The 8120-nt window shown below is 39.2% G+C and overlaps 1 long non-coding RNA gene across 2 annotated transcripts; it reads left to right on the top strand.

The window, feature by feature from the left end:
• Nucleotides 1–153: 153 nt before the first annotated feature.
• Nucleotides 154–7708, top strand: LOC138146599 (uncharacterized). 2 transcript variants are annotated; one of them, XR_011164534.1, is made up of 5 exons: nucleotides 154–360; nucleotides 788–859; nucleotides 3305–3508; nucleotides 5086–5207; nucleotides 6929–7708. It is a non-coding gene; the product is annotated as an uncharacterized lncRNA (long non-coding RNA). The 2 variants fall into 2 exon arrangements; XR_011164535.1 differs by lacking the exon at nucleotides 3305–3508 and having other exon boundaries at nucleotides 156–360.
• Nucleotides 7709–8120: the final 412 nt, after the last annotated feature.

The raw sequence follows: 8120 nt of genomic DNA, 5'->3' as shown, positions 1-8120 counted from the left end.
ACAGGATGTTTGTTTGTGTGGGGCCATAAATTTAAAAGGAAATTAACTTTACAATAGCCCTTGTTAAATCTAACGACTTTAAAAGTCCCAAAGTAGGCCTGCTCTTAATTCTAGCTAAAACAAATGGGAATGATTTTTGCATGGAAGACAATGGCTTCTCCTAGTTGCCAGTACTATTGTTGATCAGTCATCTAATAAGTATTTATTAAGAACCTCCCACAAGCCCAACACAAGGCTGACTGATGAGCATGCAAAGAAAGGCAAAAGACAGCCCCTCCTCTGGAGGACCCCACAATCCAACGAGGGAGATGATATATAAGCAACTATGTGCAAACTGAATATATACAGGACAAATTCAAGGTAATCAACAGAGAGAAGGCATTGGAAATGGAGGGGGGGGGGGGGGGTCAGGAAAGACTTCCTGTAGAAGAAAGCCAGAGAAGTCAGGAAGCAGAGATGAGTTTATTTTAAAGCAAATCACAAATATATATATTTTAAAGTCCTTGTAGTTTAGCCAGTTGCTTATAATTTCTACCCTCTTTCTCTATCTACCTTTTCATTGTGCTTAGGTACAACGGGGGTACATGCAACTGAAGATAAATTTAGACAAATTTTGTGTATATTGGGGGGAGGAGTTATGTTGGAGCTTCAACACTATTTTTCAGTCATTCTGTACTAAAAGATTTAGTAGACAGAGGGAGGGGAGTGTCCTTCATTTCTTTCTGTTTTATGGTAACATATTTTTTTTTAATCAAAGGAATAAAAATAGAATGGTATCCTTTTTCAGAAAGATTCAAGAACAGGAAATCATGAGGCAGAAGATGGCTATCTCACTGACAACATACCATCTCAGAAACAGGTAAGCAGGCATGTAGGTCACTCCGATTTCACAGTAATCAATACTGACTGACCTGGCCTACTAGGTTTCTACTCCCAGGAATGTCCCTAAAGAGTGCCCAGGGCCATCAGAAAAAAAAAAAACACTTAACAAATATCTCACTGCAGGATGCTTATTGCTTTAGGCTCTTGTTAAGCAGTACCTGGACAGATGCTCTCTGAATTATTCTTTGAAAATGAAAATTGATTAGTGCTGTCTTGCTGGTCTGCCTAGCATTTGAATATGAGGGAAGAATAGAACAACTTCAGTTAGATAATTTTTTTTTTTTTAGGGAATTCTATTCCTTTAAATTCTAGGAAAGAGAGCTTATATATTCCTTTCCCACATATATTTTCACTTTAATGGACCTTTTGCTAAATTTGACTTGGGTCAGTGAGTAAGACCTATTTTTCCCCTCTTTAAAACCTTAATCGACTTTTTAGAGCATGACCATGAAAACTGGGAAGTCCAACTCATAACTAATCACTGAGGACAGTTAGCCTCATAGACGCCTCATTTCCAGGAAATTTTTTTCCCAACAACTCTTTGATGCTCGAGGAGGAAGCCTGTGTGGTGGGTAGAACGCTGGAATTGGAGTCAGACAGAAAGATCTGTCTTCAAATTCTGCCTTTGTTAACATGGGCAAGTCACTTAACTTCTCAGAGACCCTTCTGCAAAATAAGGAAAATTATAGTGCATTCGACAGTACCTTTAAACTTCAGAAAATACCTGTAATTCCTGTCTCACAGGGTTATTGTGAAACTCAAACAAGATAATGTAATGTAAAGGGCGTTGCAAACATTAAAGCAATAACCTGGGTGTTCCAAAAGCCTTAGTGAACGATGAGAGCTGGAAAGTGCATGAAGACTTTTGGGACACCCTGAATAAATTTCAACTATCATTACTATTATCACCATCACTCCTAAATATTTAGTTTGGACATGTAGCACTTCTTTTCTCTTAAATACACGCAATCCAAACATAACCTTTACAAGCACAAGTGGGAATGAACTTTCCTGGAGAAAGCAGAGGAAGAGAACCGATAGAGGTCAGATATATAAAAACTGTTCTTTCTTTATTTATATAAAATTTATTTATTTGTATAAAAGTTCTTTATTGGTAACGGGATATGGAAAATGCCTCTTCCAGAGTCACCTTGTTATTGGGAATACAGGTATAGAACAGAAGAGTTGCATTCCACTTTAATTACAACATGACCTGAACCCTTAAACTCCCGAAATAGACCAAAAGAATGCGAATTACAGAACATGCTTGTTCTTAATGTTCAAAACTTTCGCCTCGCCCACTATTCAAGGACATACACGTGGAATTATTTGAAATAACCACTAGATGTCAGTGTTGCATATGCCTGGTCATTAAAAAAAAAAACCTAATATTTAAAGATGGCAGTTTGGAATTGACATTTTAAGGGCTGTTCAGGGTACCTATTGGTGGTACATGACTTCTTAATTGATCAAATTCTACGACAATAAGGTGACTCTCTTTTCATCCAATGCAATCAGTTACTAGAAATGCTTCTCCATTCCAGATTATGAACCTCCCATATCTTTTTTTTTTTTTCATAGTCAGAGATGAATACAGGTATTTTTAATAGTTCGGCACTGGGTATTAATTATAAGTAGCACATTTCTGGGTACCAAATGGGGCGAAGCAAAAATATAACCATAAAATACCTTGGATTTATATAGCATCTTTTCCCCAAAGAATTGAAAGCACTTTCACATCTATTAGCTCATCTGTCCTCAAAACATCTCTGTGAGGTTACCTGCTTTACTGCCTTTATGAGTCAAAGTTGACCCAATGAAATAAGTAGGAATGAAGTAATTATTTGTGCTGGATTCTGCAAGCAGATCATGAGCAAACAGCTAAATCTAGATGGAGAATGACTGCTCTGAATGCAAGTAGCTCAGGGGTTTTTAATAATTTATTTGGAAATTTCTTTAGACAGTTCACAGACTTTAAAGTTCCCTTCTTAAATCACAGAAACAAGGAGCATCCTGTGAAGTTTACATTATAGAGATAGCATTTGGAGACTTCCTTCACTGTGAAAGAAGCACAGTTATAAGCCTCCGGTTACAAAGTGGAAGGGCCAAAGGAGGGAATGAGAACAGTGATGGGCCAACCAAATAAAACAAATCACTTTTGCTTACTCTGTTTAGAAGTGACCACAAGCCTCAATCCAGCAGCTATTAAATTTTGTATCTTTTTCTTGGAACCTTGGGTTTGTTCTCTCTAACTTCCTCATATTTGGGGGTGGGGGGGGGTAGAACCATTCTTAGATGACTACTGGCCCAGATTTTAGCTAGGGAGATTACTTTCAAATCTTGTAAATTATCATAGAGCTCTTTCTCCTAGCATCTATGGGATGCTTTGATCCAAATTTTCAGTCATTGTTTCCACATTTAGGGGCTGGAATGAACATCAAAGAAGTGGGTTACGGAATTTACTGGATGCCAGAGAAGTACAATAACATACAGAGGATATAAGCAAATCCCAGTGGCGAAATTGGCTGCCAAATCTTGCACATAATGGAGGCCCTAAAGTGACAGTCTATCTTTGACAAGTGCATAATGATATCAATGCCAAGGGAAGGAACCAGCATGCTGAAAGGTGAATAAAAGAGTTGGGAACAATTCACTGCACTTACACATTTCCTCAGTGTGTTTTCACACAACAAGGAAAGCAGATGACACAAACGCATTAGCTAATCAGTGGAAGGGGCTGTAGACGCGCCAGGATTTTTATACCAACCTGGCTCTTGCCCTAGATCCAAAACCCATAGTCGAAAATGGAATGTGATTAGAAATCATTCATCTTCTGAGGGAAAAATTAGGAACAAGAAAAGTGAAAATGGCTCACTTGTTCTTTCTTGGATGTTTCAGATTTTAATACCCATATGTTGTTTGTGATAAGCGCTTCTCCTCCCAGGGCCGATGCATTCCGAAATACCCTAGCTAGTTCCCAGAATGAAGTTGAGGGGAGCTCATTTGTATCTGCTGCCTTTGTGCAAATATGGATTAATTTTGGTTAATTTTAGTGGGTGCAAATAAAGTAAAATGCAAAGAACCAAAACCACTAAAACCAGGCTATTGTGCAAACCTCTAAAATCCTCCTCTTCAAGCTCTTTTAGGTTTTATTTTTTGAAATAAAAACAATAAAATGACTGTAAAAAGTTTCCAAAAGCTTTGACATTGTGAGCAGTTGCTAACCAAGGCTATTCCCTGAGCTACTAAAAGAATCTGGATGCCATTCTAGAATCTATAATTGCCTCTTGGTACCAGCCATAAATATTTTATTTCTGAAGGTGGTTTTATAAGGATATGAATCCTATTGTATGTGGCTCTTGGCTCTATGACCCAGTATCTGTGTCAACATGGTTTCTATGGCTGCCATCCATGCCAGGGTTTGAAGGCAAAGTCCGGTCCCTTGTCTTCACATGATAATGGAGATGGTTTCACTCTTCATATCTGTATCTGAGGGGCCTAGAATAATGCCATATAATAGTTGCTTAATGAAGGCTTGCTGATTAGGTGATCAACTCAAAATGCAATCCTTGAGCCAGTGAGATTAGGGTACACAGACTTTTCTGAAGGTCCCTTTAAAAATAGACATTGGTGAAACTATTTAGAGTCAAAAGTCTGACAGCAGATAACATTAGCCCCATCTTGTTGGGAAGAAGCTGTTGGATTATTAGGAAGACTGAAAAGTATGGGATGATTTTTATCACTGCCACTGCAGAAGGAGCAACTGTCCACTTCCACATATAGTGAGCCATGACTAGAAAGACTTATCTGCTTAAGGAAGTCACTGCTTTTGTGACACAAATGTCCCCCCACCATTCTACTTTTCCCATCTCTTCCATGACCTATTAATGGCTCCTGGTACTATATAATATTGCAGGGTTTGAACAAAGGATAACTCAGAGGAATTATCTCTCTTCTTATGAAGATCATTAAGGCTCTGAATAAAAAGAGGTTATTTTTATTATTTCTGACTTCTAATGAAGTAACTAAGTGGCTAGGAATACTTAAAAATGCCCAAAAGGGCATTCAACTAACTAAATATATAAAGCATGAGTTTCTAATGTTTAAATAGTATTATTTATGAGCTAATTTAATCAGTGTAGCAAAATATTGAGTAGGTGATGGACTAAAAATTATGACTGTATTCTGGTTTTTGCCATGCAGCTGGATAAACATATTCAATGACAGAGCTTGGTCAAGCCTGCAGAGATGTTCTTGATGATGGCATGAATAAAAATGAGGTGCTGGATACAATTCACGGTGTTCTAGGTCTTGAGCAAAACCAGGTGAGTTTGGACTGGAAAAACGTGGAAGAAACAATGTAAGCATGTTGGGGTTATGTAAACCTGGAGAGTCTTTCTCCTTTCCCCAGCTGTTTTGCTCCAACATTTTCATTTACATCAGCAAGAGCTCTGTCATGTTTTATCTACCATACTTTCACTGCAATACTAGGAATCAATTAAAACCCAGCTGGTTGGGAGTTTGTGGCGGGTACTCCAACATGTGGGGAGGAGGAGGGGGGTGGGAAGGACTTTGAGCGTGTTACCAAGGGCTTATCTACAAGACTCCCCTTTAAGGACTGCATCCAATTCACATTAAAAATGCATTGCTTAAATTGCTTATTTTTGCATCCCATTTGAGCATAGTTTCTTATTCTCTCTAGGAAGGAAAGTGTGAAAAGTAATTGTTTCATAGTCATTTTTGGAGAGAGGAGCCATGGTATGACAACTATGTGATGTAACATTTTCATCTCTGCAAACAGACTCAGAACCAATGTAGATCACAGTGGAATAGTGCTTTTGTTTGAGAATTTTATTTCACAAAGTTCCTGACTTTAGATCTCATCAACTGACTTTTCAGGGCACACTCTTCAGCCATGGACGGAGCCAAAAAGAGAATGCAACTGTTGTTTTTCACATATATCATCTGAGGGGGCTGGCATTTATGATGCATGAAACTGTTTTAGGTGTAAAATAAGGAATGTCCTTCAAACAGCACTAAATGGAACTTTTAAATATATAGATGGAGAGACAGGCAGATAGACAGAGAGATGAATGGATAAATGGATGGAGAAAGAGACAGAGACAAGCAGAGAAACACAGACAGAGAAAATCCTTTCTCATTTGGACAATTACTCCAATAAGAGGAGAGGATGCATTATATAGGATGAGACCTGGGTTATAGTCCTGACTTTGCCTACAGCTAGCTAGATATGTGACGTTGGATACTTGATGCTTCAGTTTTCATATCAGGAAAATAAGAACAATACTACTTACCCTATGTATCTTGCAGAACAATTGCAAATGTAAAGTTAGATAATTAAATAAGTTTGAAAAGCTCCCTTTCCAGCCTCGATGGAGGATATTCTCTCCTATGCTTTTTGATCTGGCCAGCCTTCTCTCTATTTCTCATATATCACACTTTGTGTATGCGCCTTTGCAATGGCTGTCCCCTATGCCTGTAATGGGTTTCCTTCCCACCTCCACCTCTAGAATCCTCTTCTTCCTTTAAGATGCAACCCAAGTGCTGCCTTCTGCATGAAGCCTTTCCTGATCTCCCAAGTGCTGCCTTCTGCATGAACCCTTTCGTGATCTCCCAAGTGCTACCTTCTGCATGAACCCTTTCCTGATCTCCCAAGTGCTGCCTTCTGCATGAACCCTTTCCTCAATCGCCCCAGCTACTGGTGGTCCCTCTCCCAAACTACCTTGTGTCTAAATACTTTGTATATATTTGTATTTATTCAGTTAACATTTCTGTTGCATATATTTTGCATGTATGTGTTATGTCCCCCATTAGAATGAAAGCTCACTAAGAGCAGGGATTGTTTCACCTTTTGTACTTGAATTCTCATCACCTAGCACACTGTCTGGGATGTAGCAGGTGCTTGATTAATACTTGTTGCTTGATTGCTATAGGAAATAATATCAAAATTTTTCAAAAGTTAGAGTTAAATAATTCTAAATTTAGTAGAACAGTTTAATGGAACTCTAAACTTTGCCTCTTTCAGCTAGCAATACCTGGTCATCTCAGTCAGCTTCTCTGGACCCAGATCTGGAACTACCCAGCCCTAGGGCATCTGTTCTATCCTTCCAGTTCCCTCTGCTCTTCCAAAACTCAACTCTTGTTTGTCGGATGCATAGTAGTGCCAGGACCCTCCTGCCTTGTCAGAATCCCAGTGCTGCCTGGCCCAACCTGTCATATTGGCATATGCATCTTGGCATGACAGGCTACTGTCCTGTGCTATATCAAAGACAGTAAATGAAAACTTATCTTGGATCTAACTGAAGTAAAATGTTTTTCAAAAATTTGTTGTATGAAGTCATATTTACACTAATAGGACCTAAATTTTATGGATAAACCAAATGAGACCCTTTAGTTGTTGCTGAAGTTGAGAGGATTTGGGTAGGCCAAAATTTCATGTCTGGATTGCAAAATTTCCTACAGTGATGTCATCAAGGCTAATGACTTCACATTGTAACATGGAGTCTGTTCCAGGGAATGACTATTAGCAGGAAGATCTGTAGGAGGTGGAAAGATATCACCAGTGAGAGCTTAGAAAGAGGCTGATGGATGACCAACAGCCTCCATGACTAGGTTAGCAGCACATGGCTCATTTTTTAACCTCCTTTGCATCTCAAGAGTATTTGGTGGAGCAGTGAATAGATCACCAGCCCTGGAGTCAGAAGAACCTGAGTTCAAATGTGACCTCAGACACTTAATACACTTACTAGCCGTGTGACCTTGGGCAAATCACTTAACCCCAGTTGCCCTGCCTTCCCCCCTCCAAAAAGTAGAGAAAAAGAAAAAGAGAGAGAGAGAGAGAGAGAGAGAGAGAGAGAGAGAGAGAGAGAGAGAGAGAGAGAGAGAGAGAGAGAGAGAGTATTTGGCTCCATGTGTGGAAGAAATAAAGAAGATGATGAAGGCAGTTAGAGGACATCTCAAAAAGAAACATATTAGGACATTTACGGACCTGGAAACGCCTCTTAACACCTGACAAACTGACCTGAGCTTTTATCTGACTCTTATCATGACTTTAGCCAAGTTGTCTGCACCTGAATTTCTATACCTTTAGCACAGAGAGACTCTAACACAATGGCTTCATTTGGCAGAGCACTGTGTTCGTGTAGAGAAGATTCCCTAAGCTTTGGGAGTAATTAGGGTACAGCTCGTGTGGGCAAGAATCCTGGCTCTGGTATGTT

This window comes from Petaurus breviceps, unplaced genomic scaffold (assembly GCF_028583685.1).
Source record: "Petaurus breviceps papuanus isolate PSGF00001 unplaced genomic scaffold, PetGlider_PUasm1.0 90763, whole genome shotgun sequence".
NCBI lineage: Eukaryota > Metazoa > Chordata > Mammalia > Diprotodontia > Petauridae > Petaurus > Petaurus breviceps.
Note: the sequence above shows the minus strand (reverse complement) of the source record. Positions and strands in the feature narration are given on the sequence as shown.